Genomic DNA, 20,894 nt, shown 5'->3' on the forward strand with positions numbered 1-20,894 from the left:
AACTGAGAAATAGGATAGGATAGGGGAGAGAGATTGTAACAGAGAAACTAATTACAAATATATTCGTGTTTTATAGTCAGTCATTTCATATAATCGGTTTGGAAACCACATGAAATGAATTAAATTCTCAGTGAATTAAACTGATACTGATAACAAAGTGGCGTTAATGACAGTAATAGTTATTTTGTACTTAACTAGGCACTGTACTAAGTGCTTTCTGTGTTTTGACTCATTTAATCCACAAAATAACCTCCTGCAGGGAGATAACACAATTACCTTCATTTAAAAAAGGAAGACTGAGGCTTGAGAATTTACATCATCTGCTTAAGCCTCCTAGTAGGAGGTTATTCAGCTAAAATATGAACCTAGACTGTCTTCCTTCAAAACCTATGTTCATAACCATTGGTTACCCTAAAGGTTATTGTACACTATTTTAACACTGTTTTTGATAAGAAGAGACAGATTTATCAGAAAACCAAAGCAGCCCCTCCTCCCACAAAAACAAAACCCAAATAACTATACAGAAGCAAAACCCTAAAAATAAAAACAAATCCCCCCAAACCCAAACCTATTAACAAATGTTATAATTATTGATACATTTATTGATAATGTGTGGTATATTTCATAATATATCTAAAAGGTACTGCTATGCCATTTAACAGACTTTGGCAGGAAAATTTCTCTTGTGGCATTAATTCCATGCAACCATAAAAAGAATCTTTGCTAAAGGCCGGCAAATGAGGTGGTAATAACTTCAAATTACTCAGCAGGGAGATGCTCAGCAGGGGAAAAAAAAGATCTGCTTTCCAGTCTCTTAATTTTTCAACATAAAACAATGATATGAGGGTCAGGTGTGCTTCATGAACCACTTAAGTTGAAGATGTATTAAAATTCAAAATAAGATGTATCATTTTTACAAAACAATTTATTTTCAAACTTTAGCATTCAGACTCCACAGCGTGACTGCCAGTGTTTCTTTAGCTGCTAGATGGGAAAGCCCAGTGCTCCTTCCCACACACCTGTGTTTACATTGAGGCCTTGGCAGCACATGACCCTGCAGCCATCCTTCACTCACAGTTTTTGGTCTGCTTTCAGCCATGGCACGCTGCACCGTCCCTGCACTTTCACTAGCTAGCACTGTTAGAATGTTGACTTAGGAGTCCGAAGCTTGGAATTCAATATAAATCAGTTTATTGAATCTCACTCATTTTAGAATGTTAGACATTTTCTTAAATCCTAAACTGGAATCGATTGTGTTTTGTAAACACTGTTGAACTTTAAAAGGGGGGATAAGGGAGTTGTTTTCATCGAACTTTTTGCTTTTATGTGGACTTAAGATGCCCCATTTGCATCTCTTGGAAAATACGGATCATGGACTTAAAATGCATTATTTAGTAGTGTAGATAGCAAGCGGGGTGGGGGGAGGATGATAATGTTTTTCTGAGGCTTAAGTTTCAGGTACAATATATTAAAGCGAAAGAAATCTCTAGTAACAAACCTTTGCAGGCACAGTTAAAGGTTTTGGATGCTGCCTTTTTAATGAAAACTCTGATGCATGATCAATATTTTCATCAAAATATGTGCCATAGCTGTCAGAACCTGATGAATGAGTAGTAGAGTGCATTGACCTCTTGATTTCATGGGAAATAATGGGTACTATGGCTATATTCAAGTACAATGAGTATGACTGAATTTTAATTGGCATGCAAATTCACTGATTCATGAAAAAACTGTGATGCTTTTTGACAGATACTTTGCTGAAGAAGATAATCAGCTCCTGGCTGAACAGAGCTTAACATTGATTAGGGATTAGAGACAAGCAAATAAACGAGAAGGGAAGTGCAGAGTATCTGGGAATCCACAGGAGGGACCCCACCCCAGGTGCTTTGGGTTCAGGAAAGCTGGCACAGAGAAACAGCCAAGCTGAGATCTAACAGGTATCAGCCAGGTAAGGATCAGGGTAAAGAATATTCTAGGCACAAGGCAGATCATATGCGAATTCTCAAAACCCCAAACTGGGGACCAGTATCATTAATCCTTCTCAAGTTGTTCTAAAATTTAATTTAAATTTTTATAGTTTTGATATGTTTAAATGGTTTTATGCTTTAAAAACGCCCCATGTGGAGGTGAACTATTCCTCATGGAATGTTTCTTTTATTTAGAGATTCTGTGTCGTTTTTGAGTAAAATAAGAAGAGCACAGCCTGTTGAAAAAAACTGAAATTTTGTTTTAGTTAACACACTACCAAAAGAGGTTAATTATAAACTACATTAAAAGTAAATACCTTTATGCCAGTTAAAAGTTTGTTTTTAAAATATTTTATTATATTCTTTTTACTATTTAAAATCTATTTTGACCATTTAAAATTGTGATTTTAAAATGGAAATTAAAGTAATTCAATGAATAAATTAAATTTACATTTATAAATTTAATTTAGTGAATTGATTTAGTGAATAAAATAAATTTAAATTAATTTAATAAATAAGTTCTGGGGATCCAAGGTTCAGCGTAGCATTTATAGTTAGTAATACTGAATAGTGTACTTGCAAGTTGCTATGAGAGTAAATCTTAAGTGTTCTCACCCCTCAAAAAGAAATGGAAATTATGTACGTGATGCAGGTGTTAACTAATGCTATGATGGTAATCATTTAGCAATATATAAATGTATCAAGTCAACATGTGCATCTTAAACTTGCACAATGTTATATTCAATTATGTTTCAATAAAGGTAGAGAAAAAGAAATGAATTTAATTTTCATCATGTTATGTTTCCATCTCCGATTTCTTCAATTTGGTTTTATCAGCGTTTTTATTAAACAAAGGAACATGAGAAGTAATAAGAGTAAAAAAAATCGTGTTTATTTGAACAATAACGTTTGGGTACATATTTTATCTGATAAATATATTCTGATATATGTTCTTAACTTACTGAATTATGAGTCTTTTCAAAAAGGTGAGAAGTGAGGTTACTGATATGATAAATAATATTCCTTAGTTTTAAAATGGAAATAAATGATCGTAATTAGAATCTGGTTTTTCCACCTGGAAATTTCCTGGAAGGGAGAATAAATTTAAAGTCAGTTTCTGAACACCTAAAGGTTAATAAGATATTAAATAATTGCCCTGTTCATCCATTAAAAACGGTCAAAAATAAAACCAGTTTTCTCCTTTGACGTGGGGGTGTGGGATGGAGACTATATATGTTCAAATTTAACTTTCAAATAATTTTCTGCACTCAATGCAATATATATATCTATATATACATATGACTTACTGTTGAAATGTACACTTGAAAGTTATTGGATTTCATTAATCAATTTCATCATAAAAAAATTTTTTCTGCATCTCACCGTAGTATATAATATGATAACTATTTAAATATGGTTTTGTATCATGATAGAATGCAGCAGATGAGTCAGCTTAGAAATGTCTTACAGGATGCAAAGATGAATCAAATTGAGTTGTGTATGTCAAAGGTCGAGATTTAGTATTTAAAGCAACAAAAAGGAATGAAAATGTAAAGAATATGTATATATATATATAAATTGACCATTAATTTATTCACCAATTCATTCAGCAGTATTATTTGTTAATGGAACTATCATGCTAGGTTTTGGCTTATAAGGATGAAAAAGAGACACGGTGCCCGTGTTCATGGGCCTTATATTCTAGTGAAGAAGAGCCCCCAGGGAGAGAGATAGAAGTAAAGAGAGCCAAGGACAGAGCTCAAGAACACTCCAGAATTTAGAGATCAGGAGAGGAAGATGATCTAGTAAAGAGACCAAGAAGGAGAGTTAATGAGGCAGGATGGAAACCAGGAGAATGTGATGTCCCAGAGGTCAGTAAAGAAAGAGGTTGCTAAACTTCTAGTAGTTCCTGTTGAGACCAAGTGGTCTATTCTTTCAATGGATGAATTATATAAAACAAAACCCACGTAGTGCTTTAATAAGGCTGTCCCTCCTCCAGCCTCTAATCAATGACAAGAGTAATGAAGTTCTTGAGTTTCCCAAGCTCCTGAAAAGCTCCCCACTCCCCAATTTTTTCTTCCCTTGGAACACTCACAACTTCACCAACCACCACTGTCTGTCTGCCTTGATAGTGTTGGGATGAAAACTTTCCTCTTCCAGCTTGGATCCAGTGATTGAGGACCTGAAAACTAACTGACAATAGACAGGTAAACAGGAGAAAGGACAAGGTTCATTTATATGTTCACAGGTATGGGTACAAGCCTGAGTGCTCAGTGATGAGTAACTCACTTAATAGCCAGAGATAAAAGGTTTATATACCAAAATTAACAAAGGAGGGCGGGGAGTTGGGTTAGGCCTTAAATAGGAGGGTACTGGAAAGTTCTTTTGGGCTTTGTGATGCTAACGGAGTGGGCAGTCTGTCCCTATTGCTGCTGAATTCACAGAAAACTCCCTTGAAGGAGGGTTAAAGGCAGTATTTTGGGGGAGGCTTTACTTGAGTCAGATAAATGAAGTTCTGATAAGATTTCTTTCTGCATCTTTAGTTCAAATGTTTTCACTTAAAAATAATGTTTATACCAACTGGTGTGTGCGTGTGTGGGGGGGTGTCCCAAGTTATTCTCCACAACAGCGTCAGGATTAATCTCATGTTCCGTTTGTTTCTGTCACTTACACAGAAACTCGAGACTTCCAGGATACATCATCCCCTAGAATTTTATTCTATTTGTGCATCTGCTTTTCTGATTCTGTCTCCCATCTCTTTCTACTTTCCGGATCCTATCCACTTGCTCTCTGGAACTCTTTTCTGATCACTCCCTTTACAGCCAGCTCTTTCCTCAAGGATACTCTCCCCAGAAACCCTCTCTAATGGTGGTGAGTTTTATATCTTCGTAGCTGTTTCCAGACAATTTTCCTCTGCTTTACCCAATCTATCAGCTTTCAAAAATCATGTCTTCAGACTAGACCATCCACCACCCTTGATTCTTGCTGTTACTTGTAGACTTCAGTTTAGCCTCCAGGATCTGTCATTCTCTTCAAACTGTTAAAAGATAAACAGGCATATTAAAAATTTCAAGAGTTGATTTCAGCAAAAACAGATTTTAATTGGGCAGTATCAAACTGGAAGTGGTTAGGAATGCTCCACCATCAGGAACTTGGGGAGAGACTTTCATAGAACAAAGGCAGAAGCAAAGCAAAGAAATTATTGATTGATTATAGCTTAAAGCCTAGCTGGCTCTTTGTGATAGATTGTCCTTAGGTTTAGATTTTGTAACCGTGAGGCATTTATAGCTAGGATTTTGGTTTGCTTACTTATGCAGGCCTCCACGGCATTATAGACACCTCAGTCTAATGACTTGTTGTTTAATTAATTTAACAATCCCTTTGTCTCTCATAACTCTTTGGGGATTCAGTAAGCATAGAGATAAACTTTCCAGTCTGGACACTCAGATTCTGGCCCTTCTGGCTTCCGGTGAGCTTGTCCATCAACCAGCACTATCTGTTTCATCCCATCACCAGACCCTAGATCTTGCATTACTATATTTGTAATCCTCCATAATCTCAATTTCAAACATCCCACTTTCTCAACATTAAGACTAACCTTTCCACAGCTCTTTTTAGTTCTCTTGATTTATTCTTTGACTCCAATGAACAGAATAGATTATTGTTCTCACCACCTTTTAAAACTACTCCATAAGTCCATTCTTCCATTTCCCTCTGTGCTTTCTTTAGACCCCATGATCCATCATTATTATGACTCCCTTGCAGACATTATCAACACCCTTGTTTTTATTTTTTGCTTTGTTATTGTTGTCTGGCAAAACTCTAACTAGTTAAATGCAACTCTCTTCTCCCTCAACACCTGTACTTGGAGATCTGATCATGGCTGGCTAAAAACCTGCAAAAGTGAGAGGTCGCATTTTGGATTCATGAAAATTAACCTGTGTGGACCCTTAGTGCTCTAGCAATCCTACATTTCCCTAGTGCATTTATTTACTCTCACTTTGCTCTATCAGTGGTCTTCACTTATATTGTGCATTTACTCCCTAGAAGAATTTTGAAAAACTATATACTTACTCATATATTTTTAAAGTTTATACCTAATATTTTTACCATAATTTAAATTGTAAAGGATGTCAGACCTGGTGCATTGTAGGCCACTTTTTAAAATATATTTGTTGGAAACTAAATACTGTAGCAGATGATGTCTACTATTTTCCATTTAAAAACCCAGACAAGCTGTTCTATAACAATTTCAAATTTTTATCATTCATTTTTCTACTTGATTCTATTTCTATTTCACTTATCCCACGGAATTTTATTTTATTCTAATGTAAAGTTTTTTGTTTGAAATAGCCTTTCATTTATTACCATATTGTACTTGTCTGGAATAAAAATGTATCTAAATAAAAATTTAAGAATTCTTTATTTTCCGTGAGCATCATCTTCTAGCAGTTAAAATAGTTAACGAATACTTTTAATAAGCAATCACTCAAATAAAAAATCAGTTACATATTTTGAATAATATTAAGCCTAAAAATAAAATTTACTGGAAATTCAGTGCTCAGAAGAAACTGGTTTAAGTTTTAAGTTCTGATAAATATGTACACTCAGTGAAACTGTTTGTTTCCGAATGCAACGTTTGGACATGAATTGATTCTGTTTCATATATGTTCCTTAAATGAAAGTTTAACTCCTTGTCTTATTATCATTTATTATCATTTACTCATAGAGTTTAAAATACTTTGCTTAGAAAGTCATTGCTGTAGTGGAGTGCTCTGGCAAAAAAAAAAAAAAGCCATATATATATATATATATATATGTTTTATACTTTTGTGGGTGGGAATGGGGGGAGGGTTGACTTCGCATACAATTTTTAAGAATTATACTTTCACAAGGAAATGCTCAGCAATATCAGATAAATCTCAATGTTTAACGTGGCTCCTGATTCACTGATTATGCTACATTAATTAGATTGACATGCCTAGTGTTAATTATCACAATTTAAAATGATTGTAGATATTTTTAAAAAGGGGGGGGTTTACAGAATAATTATCAGATAGATATAAATTGTGATTTATAAGAAAAAAATAATAGGACTTGGTCTATTTTGTTTACTAAAGTGAAAACTAAGGGATTATATAATAATTTTACAATGCCAAGCACGGTACCTTAGTGAGTATTTACTGCATTGAGTTGGATTATGTAAAAGTTGAAGTTAAGGTTACCAGTTTATCAATAGCCTCTATTAAAAAAATGAGACGTAGGGGACTTAAAGTGAAAAAAACATAGATTTGAAAAATTTGAAAACAAATTATTTAAGAATTTAAAATGAAGCATATAAATAAGACTTGGTGGTATCTTTTTCATTCCAAGGATTTAAAGTACTTTCTATATAAGGTTATTATCTTTTATGGGATATAAGAGTTTCAATAGTCAAATAAATTTGGGAAATTCTCAGTTAAAATTTTTTTTTATTTCTAGATTCTTCAGACCATTTAATATGTTAATGTACATAAGAATAGTAGATAAAATACTTTTATATTCTGTGGAACACAGTGGGAAAACACCGAATTAGACTTTAAATGTTTCTACTATTAATTGGTCTTCAACTGTTAAGTAAGACTAGGACACATTTCTGATCAAAAGTGCAAATAGTTGCTACAGACTAATAAAGTAATGAATGATTTGTTATGAAAACTGGTCTCTTTTGAATAAAAGAGAGCACTGTAAATAAATCCATTAATTAAATAAATTCAAACTAGATATTTAATGTTAGGAAGTTATGTGAACTTATTGCAACATTATAGAGAGCTATATCATTTTAGTCCAATAAACTTGTTTAGTTCAATAAAGTTAGACTACATCTTGAAAAATCTTTATATTGGTACTAACTGAATTAAGTGAACACCTGGAACATTAACACATTTTGGGAAACCTTGAGAGAATCAAGTGACAAATAGCTCACAGCCTATTGCCATAAAGCTAAAACATATGTTCTGATTTATACTGGCCAAGTATCTGCTAATGGTTGTATCCAGATTTTTTTTAATGGTTATACCCAGCTGTAGCCGTTTAATGTGAATCTGGGCAATACCTAGTTGATACATTCTTCATGTACTAGGCCATTTTCCTTAAAAACAAATCAATGCAAAACTTTTCATTCTTTTCTTTCTTCATAAATTATCCTCATGTTTCCTTATGGATGATAATAGTCTAAAAGTGTCTAAGTGGATATTGAGAAGATGCTGCTGGTTGTTATTTATTGGATCAATCATTTAAAAAAATTTACATTCTCAGTCAGCAGTAATGTCATGGCTATATGTAGAGGCAGAAGGATGACAGAGTAATTGGACGATCATTTCATAAACCATATAAATGTCTAACCAATGTACTATATACTTGAAACTAACAATAAAATAAAATGCTAAAAAAATTACATTCTCAAGATACTATATTCCTATCAAAACAAATTTTCAATTACAATATATGTAGAAAAACCTCTGAAATCCTGGGATTGGGTTTGTTGTCATTATTTATTGCTCGACTCAATCTACAAAGAGTGCAATATAAGATACATTTGTCCATGAATCATTTTTTTAAAATCGTTCTATATTAATTTAGCTCATAAATCATCTAAAAAAATCAACCGATGATCAAAAAGCATCCATTATCCCTACAAAAGTGTCAAAATGCCCAACAGACAGATTTTAGACTATTGGTCTCTTTAAGCCATGTAAGCAGAAATGGCATGCTCTGAACCAGTGACATCATCATGAACAGTAGATGGGAAATCACAGTGATAGATAATTTTAAGGAGAGGCAACAGTTTGTTGAAAAAGCTTAGTATCAGTAGATACTAAGGCTTTCAAAAGATGTTCTGAGGATTTTAGGTCTGATTTGTAAATGACAAATAGTCTGTACAAGGATGACAGCACTTCACTGAAATGAGGATGCTCTTGTGAAGTTCATAGCTGGTTGTTTCTGGAAACAAAAATATTAGGGGCAAAAATGATCAATCACTACTGGTTACATCCCCTGAAACTCATAGCAAATAACAGTATTTTAAGATCTATGTGAGTGAGCTACTGATTTTTTTTAAATTAAAAGAATTGAAACTCACTGCAGATATTGCACTCAGCTTAAGGCATTTTTAAAACTGTTGAAAGAGTAAATTTATTTTACCGGCCTTTCAAAGTACATATGAAATAATTTTGTTAATAATTTTTTTCTTGAGAGAATTTCAATTAGGGACTGTGGACACTACATGCAGATAAAAATTTAAAACTAGAAAGACTCTTGGAGACCTAGTCTTTATTTGCTTATTTTACAAACTCAGGAAATAATGCATGACCCCAAGGGCTTAAAAGTGACTTGTTTAAAAATTACATGCTAATTAGTGGCAGAGATAGAGCTAAAATACAGGTCTTCCTATTTGTAAACTTGGAAATAGCAAATGTGTTTGAAGGATTGTATGTTTATTTTTACCAGTTAACATATGATAATAGTGGTGCTACTATGTATTTTTCTCCCATTTGTATTCTGTCCATCTAAGAATTTTCCAGTATGAGCCTGGTATGTTTAGGACTTGGTACATGGCTAATACTTAATATCAAACATTTAATTTAGAGATCCCATTCCAAGAAATAAAGAGTATTTTGTGTTCTGGTATATATGGCATTATTTGAAAATATGGGAACACACACGTTTTGAGTGATTCTATGAGAAAGGATTACTATCTAGAACTGGATAGTAATAAAAGAAGTAGAAGAGTCAGAGAATCTTGTAAAATGGCTCTATAACTGCACAGGTGGCAACTCTATGTGGGAATATAGAATTTAAGATTTTATGATGCTTGAAATACTTTTACCAGAAATATATACTAGATCAGTAAGAAAGTCATATTATACTTTTTGCAGTAATATCAGTACTGGCTCTAACAGCCCTTTCTCTTTTCTCTGGCCATGAACAGATATTAGCAGATAAGAAATTCAGAGCAAAATCTCATGCATGGATTGTCACTTTTGGCCAGATGATAGTTATATTATTTGTTTAATAATAATATTACTCAAAGTACTCTTTTTGGAAAGATTAAAATAACATTTAAGATTATAATAGTCCTAAGAAATATCTTATTAAATAATCCAAGAAATGAGAAAGTTTTAGCACATAAACTTAATAAAATATTTTGATATGCTGGCTCTAGTGACATGCATTTTAGCAATGTTCAAGTTACTAAAACAATAAAGAACAAAGCAGTAGAGAATACATAAAGGAAAATAGTCTTAACCGTGGGCAGAAATTTGAAGAGGTAGCAAATAGTGTATCATTTTCAATAATCTAATAATATTAGTGTTTTTGAAGTTCTTACTCTACTAACTTAGGCATTTTGTCCACTCTTTTACCTAATTTACCTTTATCACCACAACAAATCCTGCGAAGTATTTTTGTCTCCATTTCTTAGATGAGGAAAGCATTGCTCCGATAATTTTAAAATATGCTAAATACCCATTAAATTCTGGAGCTGAAATATGAATTAAGTTCTTTCTGTGAGAAATAGCTTTTGTCGTTTAGTAGTGTTATATATAAATTCCAAAGCAGGGGCTTCAAAGGGAACTGAATTGTGGTAGGCAGAATGAATAATGGGCCCTCAAAGACGTCCTTGTGTTAGTCACAGGAACCCGGACATACGTGACCTTTATGGCAAAGAGGAAAGAAACCTGTAGAAGGAAGTAAGATTGCTAATCAGCTGACATTAAAGTTATGAGATTATCCTAGGTTGTCTTGGTGGGCCTAGCATAATCACAGGGGTCTTTGAAAGTGGAAGAGAGAGGCAGAAGAGGAAGTTTTGTGTTTGTCTAGATCTGTTTATCTCCCATATACTATATTCTAGTAAACAGAACTTACTTATTGAATGCCACGTCGGCTTCTTTTCTCCACATTTCTAAGCGATGCTGTGTGTGTAATGTTATTTCAATTATGTCAAATACTTTGGAAAAATTAACAACTTATATCAGCAGAAAACATGCAAAAAAAAATCAATTGAGTAATTTCAAGCTATTGTTTACTACGTTATTTTAGCAATAATGGAAGGTACATTCAACTTTTTAAAAAATTTACTTTATCAACAATGATCTTTGTGAACTATGATAACTTAGGTCTAAAAAAAGGTAACATTCTATTTTATTTTTTTCTTGACATTTTCTGTTCTATTTAATATTCCTGTGTGAAACTTAAATATTATCTACACAGCTCATGGGTTATCGGGGATATTCGTGAGGGTCTCTTCATTCTCCCTCGCTGTTTCTTACATGTGAATGTGTGGATATCTTCCTGTTAGGTAGATGAGAGGCTCTATCACCCAGAGAGTTTCAGAATCCTTACCTACTTCTGATTTTGACTCTTCCAAATCTTAGCATCTTTGGCAGTTGGTCTTTGTGTTTCAGCCTGGCTATATTGCCTCTCTTAAAGAGCCCCTTGGCTCTGATTTTATAAGTTACTACCTACTTTTATTCTACTATGTCAGTTCTCATCTCATAGAGTGTAACATCCACGGGTAAAGAAGCCTCCTCTGTCTTGTTCACTATGAATCTCTAGTACCTAGAAGAATTACTGGATAACAGATGTTAGATATTGAATAAATGCTGAATCAAGTGGGTCCTTATCCTATTCTTCAATTCCTCCTCCTCCTCCACCCTTTGTCCTCCCCCTTCCCTGCCCCTCCCCCTCCTCCCCTTCTCTTTCTTCTAGAAATAGCATAATTTATATATTTGTGGATTCCCAATTTATATTTTTTACATTTACTAAAACTTTGCTGAATGTTTTTTGTTTAAATTAGCACTTAATACATTTGTTTCATGATCCTATGGTTTGAAATTCAATGCATTAAATAGTCATTCTGTATAAGATTTAAACCATTACAACTATCCAGTAACTCAGTAAAATGTTCTACAAAAGAGATTACTGCCTTTTTAAAGATACAATTTCATCCATAATTCTTCATTTTCTATAGTATTTCTATAAAGAGGATGTTTTCCTTGGTTAATCAATCTTATTTACCTCTCCATTTTAGATGAACTTTTAGTTTTAACATTGCCTGAGTAGCTTGTCAGTCTCCTAGCAAAAAGTTCAATTTAGTATTTTACAATATTTGCCAAAAATAAAAATATTCTGACATGAAATGCTTTGTTTAATACACTTAATTTTGTCTAATATGGATGTCATTAAGCTGTGAATCAAAATTATTTAACTATAATAATTGTAAAATGCTTTTCAGGAAAGACCACACGTTTTTTGTAATAATTGTTTTAATGAGCAAGACTAAAAAATTCTAAGGAGAATTTCATGGTTTAAAAATAGAATTAATATAGGCTGGACACCAGGTTTTCTCTAAGTTTAATATGTTCATAAAAAATAGAGGTAGTAAATTGAACTTAGAATTCTGAATGCCATTTGATAAAAACACTTAAATAATTAACTTTGCTCAGGTTTGAAAAAAGAGCTCCTCTGAAAAATATGTTAAGTAGGATAACACATATAATATGCATACAAATATAATAGCTAACATTCATAAATAAGGCATAGGGCAATATAGTTATTTTCTTTCTCTATGTAAGGAAATGTTGCGTCATATTTAGGTAAACGATATTACACAGTCCTATATATGTGTAATAATTTTGAGAAACTTTTACTTTTCTGTTCATTCTCACCAAATTTCGTATGTCAATATATTTTATAGTCCAGTATCCAGAAGAATTAATGATAGGGATGTTTGTGAAAAGTAAATAAGCATAGTGGCTCATGATAAACTAGTTCTTTGAGGGAACCAGGGAAAGTAGTTATGACCAGAAGCAGGTCAAAGGCAGAGAGATTTTGTGGAGGAGAAAGTGGAGAGACTTAGAAGTATGTATACAGGAGCTAGAAAGAAATATATCTTTTCCTTCTGCTTGGATTGCTCTGCTCCGTGTTCTACAAGTGTGACCCCTCTTCCTTCTGGTTTCAGCTCCATTGTCAGTTATGTTGAACAGTCTTCTTTCACCAGATGAGTTGACTAAGTCATCCTCTGCTCCTTAACTTTATGTGAATTCTATTTCCTTCACAACTTTTGTTTTTAAATCACAATTTATAATTATCTTTAGTTATTCATGTATTTGTTATTGTCTTTCAGATCACTGAGATGAAACCTTCAAGAAGGCTAGGACCTAGCCTGTGTCTGTCTGTCTGTCTGTCTGTCTGTCTGTCTGTCTGTCTCTCTCCCTCCTTCCCTCCCTCTCCCCTCACTCTCTCCCTCCTTCCCTCCTTCCCGTTATTTTAATCTCACTCTTAGTTTCTGGTGACTAAAATCTATACACAGTCAACATTTGTGGAATAAATGACTATATTAATGTATGTGGAAGATGCAGAAAATTCAAAGTGATCATCTATGGTAATCGAGAGTCTTAATTCCAGTATATCTGACTCCAAGTCCATCACTTTCTCAATTGTAATCTAAAGAGAGATGTGTACTTTTTTTACCTCATATGTTTTAAAAGAAAATGATCACAGTTTATTTGCTAAATATTATTTCATTTTGTTAAAGCATATAAAGCATAGGTTAGATTTTATGGATTTGGTATTCCTCTACAATGCTAAAATTCAGTATTAACTTATGTTTTACAATGAAGGTAGCAAGAGGAAAGAGAAGAAAAAACTATTTAATTTGGCTGAAACTCCGATTTCCTTCCTGAAATGTATACTTATATATGGCTCACTTTCCTAGCAAAAAAGGATCTGCAGCAAGAACAAAATTTACCTATATATTTAAAATAACATTTTAGGAAATGGTATAAAGAAATATTATAGACACATTTAGCTGCCAATTTTTGGTCGTTGTGAAATTTTTAATATGGGTAAAAAAACTGAATTGTAGTCAGTCAGTTTCCATTCATTTAGAAGAAAGTTTTCTTTATTTTCTACTCAAGTAATTATATAATTCATATCTCTTTTTCCTTTTGTTAAATTTTCTCAAAGCAGTAATGCAATTTTTTTTAATTAACAAGTGACTTTTGTCCTTTTTTTTTGGTGTAAATTTTCTTACTTGGCTTTGATAGATGAGATGCTTGAAATAAAACAGAAATGTTCTAATTTTAAAGTTAAGGAACAGAGTATCAAATATGATAAGGTCAATACTCATTCTAAAAGTAACCTTTTGTAAAAGTCATATATATTCATTATAAAAAATAAAAAATAAGTGAAAATTATAAAGATTGCCTGTTTTTCTCCCAACTGGTTTTGGTATTTTGATATACTTTCCCCTAATTTTTTCTTCATATATGTGAATCTGTATTTTATATATTTTAAAATTTTGATCATACCATACACTGCATTTTGAAACTTGCTTTTTAACATGACAGCATATTATAGACACTGTTCAAAGTCATTGACTATTTTTCTGTAACTTATTTATTTATAAAATATATATTTAATTAAAAATTGTATATATTTAAGGTGTACAACACAATGCTTTGATATACCTAAACCCTGTGAAAGGATTCCAACCATTGAGTTAACTAACAAATTCATTACCTCACATATTTATCCTTTTTTTTTGCATGCGAGAACACTTAATTTCTACTCTCTTAGCAAAATTCAATTACATAGTACAGTATTATCAACTGTAGTCTCTATGTTATACATTTTTTTTATAATAGAAAGGTTTTACCTTTTTACCAGCCTCTATTATCCCCACACCCTAGTCATTGGCAACCACAAATTCTATTCTCTGTTTCTGTGAGTTTGACTGTTTTTTTTTAGATTCTGCATATAAGTGAGACCATGCAGTATTCGTCTTTCTCTGTCTGACTTATTTCACTTAGCATAATGCCCTTCAGTTTTATCTATATTATTGCAAATGTTAGGATTTTCATCTTTTTTTAAAGACTGAGTAATATTCCATTGTATACATAAACCACATTTTCTTTATCCATTCATTTGTTGAAGGACTCAGGTTGTTTCTATGTTTTGGCTATTGTGAATAATGCTTCAGTGAACATAGGAGTATAGATAACTCTTCAAGATAGTGATTTCATGTAACATAATTTTTAATGGCACTATTATAATATGGATGTATCATGTTTAGGACTTTTATTGCACTTTATATTTTAGTAGATACATTATTTTCTTCTTGTAATATAGTATAACGATAATATGTTTCAAACTTGAATTTGCTTTTAGAACACTGGTAGATAATACTTTTTACCATGTAATGATTTAATATGGTCTAGTGTTTCTGACATTAATATTTGTATGTTACTGTACATATCATGAGCATTTACCTCATACACTTTTTCATCACTTTTATTTTTACTTTTTTGTATTTTGATTTAAGTATGTCTCTTATTAACAATATGTATGTGGTTTACTTAATATTCATCTAAGGGCAAAATAGCTGATAGTTAAGAAGGAAATTTAACTCATTTTTGATATTTTTAAATTTTATTTCATTGGGTGAGTACATTGTGGGAGTTTAGGTACATGAGCTTCTTTGGCCATTTTAGTTCTATTCCTCTTTATTTTTTAATTGAGGTATAATTGTCATTTAACATATTAGTTTCATGTGTACAATGTAATGATTTGATATTTGCAAAATGATCACAATAACTCTTGTTAAGATGCATCAGCACACAGTTACAAAATTTTTTTTCTTGTGATTGGAACTTTTAAGATTTACTCTTAGCAATTTGCAAATATGCATTACAGTATTACTAACTATATTTGACCCTCTTCACCCATTTCATACCCCACCCTGACAACCATCCATCTGTTCTCTGTATATATGTTTGTTTTAGATTCCACATATAATAGAGATTATATGGTATTTGTTCTTTTCTGACTTATTTTCACTTAGCATAGTGCCCTCAAGGTCCATCCACATTGTCACAAATGGCAGGATTTCATTCTTTTTTTATGGTAGAATAATAAATATTCCTGTGTGTGTGTGTGTGTGTGTGTGTGTGTGTGTGTGTGTGTGTCTACCACAATGTATCCATTCATCCATCAGGGGACACTTAGTTTGTTTCCTCTATCTCCTCTTGATAACTTTTCTTCTAAGATTGGTAATAAGCATAAAATCAATATTTCTCATCTACAGCCATGCCACCCTGAGCAAGCCCGATCCCATCTGATCTCGAAAGCTAAGCAGGGTTAGTCCTGGTTAGTACTTGAATGAGAGACCACCTAGGAAGGCCAGGTGCTGTAGGTGTAAAAAGTAAAAAATAAGGGATTGTAAGCATACAAGGTCCTTGCAATCTGTAAGGTCAACCCAGGAGTGCCTTGCCTAAACAAACAAACAAACAAAATCAACATATCTCTGATTAAAGCTCATTCTAGAGTACAGTGACAAAATATGTTTCATAACTTCTCACTAATTTAATGGTTAGCCTTGCTCTAAGGAATTTATAAATGTTCTTATCTATTGACTTTATTATTTTTTGTTATTCTAATGACAGGTTTGTGCATTTATGTTTTGCAATAAGTTCAAATTTTATTACTTTTTTGGTGAAGGGAACTCTTATGAAAACTTTCATTTAGTCTTCAGACCATGGAGTCTAGATCGAACTCCCATCTCAACTGAAATTGCCCTTGCCAGCATCACCAGTGACTTCTAGTTAATCAATCTACTGGTCATTTAGCAGTGTCATCCTAACTTATCTCTCTGAAGCATTTGGCATTGTTGAGTAGGGATTCCAAGAATATGGTGGGAAACCATGAGAGAATGCTGTTCTAAGGGGTAATGCTCCTTTGGGTGGCCTTCTTCTCCTGCATGGAAAGTAGTTTCATTCAGTGTTTAATTTTTGACTTTATTCTCTTCTGACTTATTAATTTCTCCTTGGGAGAGCTCATTTAAAAGCTGTTTCCTAATTTTTCACATACAAGAGCCTGATGTATTTTATCCCAATAAAATCCTGAAGTTTACATCTGTGGAAGTTGTACTGTATCAATAAAATTAAACTATATCGAACTATCATATTTTAAATTGCTGTAATTCTACTAGTTTAATATACTCAATCTTCTCATTTGTTGGAATAGCTGGCTATTTTGTTGAAACTGCTGTCAAAGCAATAGTAAATTTATTCTAAAATGGTTTAATATTTGTGGTATTTGGCAGTATATCCCATAAGTCTTTAATTACATCTGATAGAAATACAAGTTCCATCTGTCTCACACGTGCGTCCTACTCAAAGTATGGCATCCATGCAAGTCTGTTTCCGATGCTCATAAATAAGATACCAACAAACCCACAATATTGGTACAGACTATTCTGGACTAGGTTCTAAAACGTTAACCACAGGAAGTGATTTTAGCTCTTTTTTTAAACCTTTTTTTCCCCCTTTCCATCAGGCCGCCTACATGCTCATTGTGGCACTTCAGATTTCCTGGATCTTCTAAGTACTCAAAATTACTGGAATAACCAAATGAAAGGTGATATTATTTGCTTAAATAAGATGTGAACAAATAACTAAAATGACAGCTCTCTGAGCCTGATTGTAATGAAACTGGGGTTTTAATAATGCCCATTAAAGCTTGTAAAATATGTACTCACAGCAAGTATAGACCAGTTCATTAACCATCAAACTTTCTGATAATTTGTAAGATAGCTTGAGCCTTCATAATTCTAGATTATTTTATCACGGCTCTTGGACATTTATTTGTCTTTAAAATATGTTATTGCTTATTGAATTTTAAATTATTTTAAATGAGAACAAAAGTACCAAAAAAACCCCCTAAAAATGGTATTAGTACATTGTGTTTAATATTGCATTCAGTATTTCTCAGTAGGTGCTTACTTTTGTAATTAAAATAATATATTCTCTATTAATTTCAATTTATATGTTATATAAATAAATATAAATATACATGAATTACAACTAATTTATTAAAATTAATTTAGTAATTTAAAATAATCTATTCATATAACTTCAGATAGGGTTCTAAGAGTTTTCTTAGAAGAGTTTGAAATTGCCTCAACATTTTTAAACATGGAAAAAAATGTAAAGTGTTCAAAGATGGTGCTATTTTTGACATAATAATATTTATCCCCTTTATTTTTTCTTGTTTATAACATAATAGAGAAAACAAAGCATATAAGGTGTAGTACTTTGGAAAGTATAAGTTTTTTCATTTTTTCAGGATGAATTTTAGTTATTCTGATCATTTTGCTAAGGTTATAATTCATTGTATTGGTTCTGCTTACTTCTGCCCAACTGTCTAATCTTTTACAACATGGTGAATAATTGGAAATACTTTCGTGTTGTAGGTAGTCCACTTTCATTATTCTTGATCAAATATGACTGATTTTAGAAAAGGCAATGATATAATCCCTTTCCCACTATTTTTATGTTATGAAATGCTCAGATGAATGAGTCAAATTTGTGTGGTATTAACAAAATACAATTTTATTTAAGACCATTGTGAGTCAGAATCTAATTTTATCAACATTTGGAACTTGTTTTGAGGTTTTGCAGATATCAGTTCAGCAGGTGATTTGTTAAATAAAATAATGGGAAAATAAAATATTAATGCTTTATATTTCGATCGATGATATGAGATAAAAATCACCTACCTCAATGATTCTTATCTCACATTGAAAACCAAGGCTGTAGGCAGAGCCACCTTGCCCATCAAATACTTTACATTAATGTTATAAAAGACAAGTCAATTTTAAACTGATGTCTTCTTTAAGTTTTACACCATATACCCACTTATTGAGTGTAATTTTAATTCACCCAATAAGTGGGTGCATGGTATAAAACTTGATTCTTTTCTCTTTTCTAGGTAGAAACGGGCAAATAAGAGATTCTGACTAAATGCTCTTCATTTGCTAGATCTCAGTTTGGTGCTCAATTGATCAAACTCTAGTGGGAAATGTAAGCTTAGGTGATAAAGTGGACAATGGAGTGGGGAAAAGGGTAGATGGGTTTTGTTAACTTCCTGAAAGGGGTATGAGAGAAAATGTGGGGTCAAAGATCTTATGTAGGATTTTGAAAGACCCTTCCCCAGTCCTTAGACTGTTTTATTGGCATTCTCCTGGAAAAATCCAAGTCTACTGCTGTTTTTATCTTCATCTTACCTGATCTTTATATAGTATTTGTTATTCAAGACTAATACCTCCTTGATATTATCTCAACTCCTGCCTAACATATACCTCTCTGCTAGTTTACCTTCTTCTGCCTCCATGGATCCTTTTTGGGACTAATTACCCTGATTTAAATCTTCTGACTAAGCTTACTATGATGGTGTTCTACTGGTCTCTTGCATCTGCTTCTTTGTCTTCCATTTGGCATGTTTTTCTTTGTCTATCTCATTTATTCCTATGGCTTCAACTACGGATGAATCCCAGTTTCATATGCGTATAAAACCTTTGACCCTGGATCACCCATGAAACATAATGATAAGCTGTGGTAGGTATTACAATAAAACTCCAGGAGAGCTATAAGAGTAAATAATTAAAAAATAAAAGGGAGAACCTGACCTATTTGGAGAAAGGTGGTTAGAGAAGGCTTCCTGAAGGAACTGATAGTTGAGGTAGAATATGAAGGCAATGGTGGAAATAATGTCATGAAGAGGCAAAAGAACAAGCAAGACTCTTGCATCCTGGCTAAAACTGAATTTTCAAACATCATTCTCAGAGTAGTAATACCGGATTAAAATCTTTCAGTACCATTATATCATCTACAAAATAAAGTTAAAATCTTTTAGTTTAGGACTCAAAGTCCTCCATATCCTTGCTGCAAGCTAATTTTCATCTGATTTCTAGCATTCCCTCTGATCTATTTAGTCGGTCCCTAAATACAAGTGTACATTTAAGACTTTGTCATTTGTTTTCTACTATTCTCTTTGCCTGGATTGTCATCTTTCACATTTTTTTTTTTTCTGGCAAACATATCTTACTCAATCTTCAGAACCCAGTGAAATATTGTGCCTCTGCAAGTTTCCTAACCAATGGTTTTTTTTGTGGGGCTTTTTACATGACTTTATTATGCTCTTATTATTCTCACAGGAGTCAGCATTGTGTTGATGCTAAGAGCAATAGCTCTGGACACAGACCAGCTGGAATCAGGATCCAATTCCTCTGTTTATTACCTGCATGATCCTGTACGAGTTAATGATAGTGCATCCCTCATATGGTTGTCGCAAGGGTCTTATGTATTTATTTCTTAGAATAGTGTCTGACTTGTACTAAGCAGTCAGTTTCTTAATTGTTGTTGTCACTTTTTTATTATACATTATATGGCACATTTGGGCTACAAGCTGCTTGAGGGTAGAAGCTATCTTATTTACCTTTGTGCTAGCCACAAAGTAAATGAAAAAGAAAAGAAAAGAAAAGAAACTTATTAGATTGAGTTGAAAGGGATGCCAAAGCATTAAAGCTCAGGCTTTCGTTGATTGGGTGGTATTTCCTATTATGCATCAGAACCATTTATTCCTTCAACAAATCTTTATGGAGCACCTACTCTGTGTCAGGCATAGTGCTAGGAACTAGGGATGAATGGGTGAGCAATGACATGAGGTTCATGCCTCTGCAAATTTTACAGATTGTTAAGAAAGATATTAATCAAGTAATCATGCAAATTGATGTATAATTGAAACTATGAAGGGGTGGCATGTGGCATTGCTTGTGCTTATCATGGGGAGGAGGTTGATTTGGTTTGAGAGGTTATGAATGGCTTCCCTGAAGATATTCTGAGATGAGATGGATGAATAAGTATTAACTTGGTAGGGAGAGCCTGAGGGAAAGACGTCAGTGTGGCTGGGACAGAGAGGGCAAGAAAGAATGTGGTAAGCAATGGGGCACTAGAGGTAGATCTTTGTAGAGTAGGAGTATGTCTTGTATTTTAAAAATAATGGGAAACCATTTTATGAACTGGATGTTATTAGTTTTATACTTAGGGA

General features: G+C 32.9%; 1 protein-coding gene and 1 pseudogene across 2 annotated transcripts in view; both read left to right on the forward strand.

The window, feature by feature from the left end:
- The window catches only part of CUNH4orf22 (chromosome unknown C4orf22 homolog), a 541,171-nt gene that overhangs the window by 102,238 nt on the left and 418,039 nt on the right, over positions 1-20,894 (forward strand). The gene's annotated exons all lie outside the window — the stretch shown is intronic.
- Positions 16,085-16,203, forward strand: LOC111740034 (annotated as a pseudogene).

Source organism: Pteropus vampyrus, unplaced genomic scaffold (genome assembly GCF_000151845.1).
Source record: "Pteropus vampyrus isolate Shadow unplaced genomic scaffold, Pvam_2.0 Scaffold56, whole genome shotgun sequence".
Taxonomy (NCBI): Eukaryota; Metazoa; Chordata; class Mammalia; order Chiroptera; family Pteropodidae; genus Pteropus; species Pteropus vampyrus.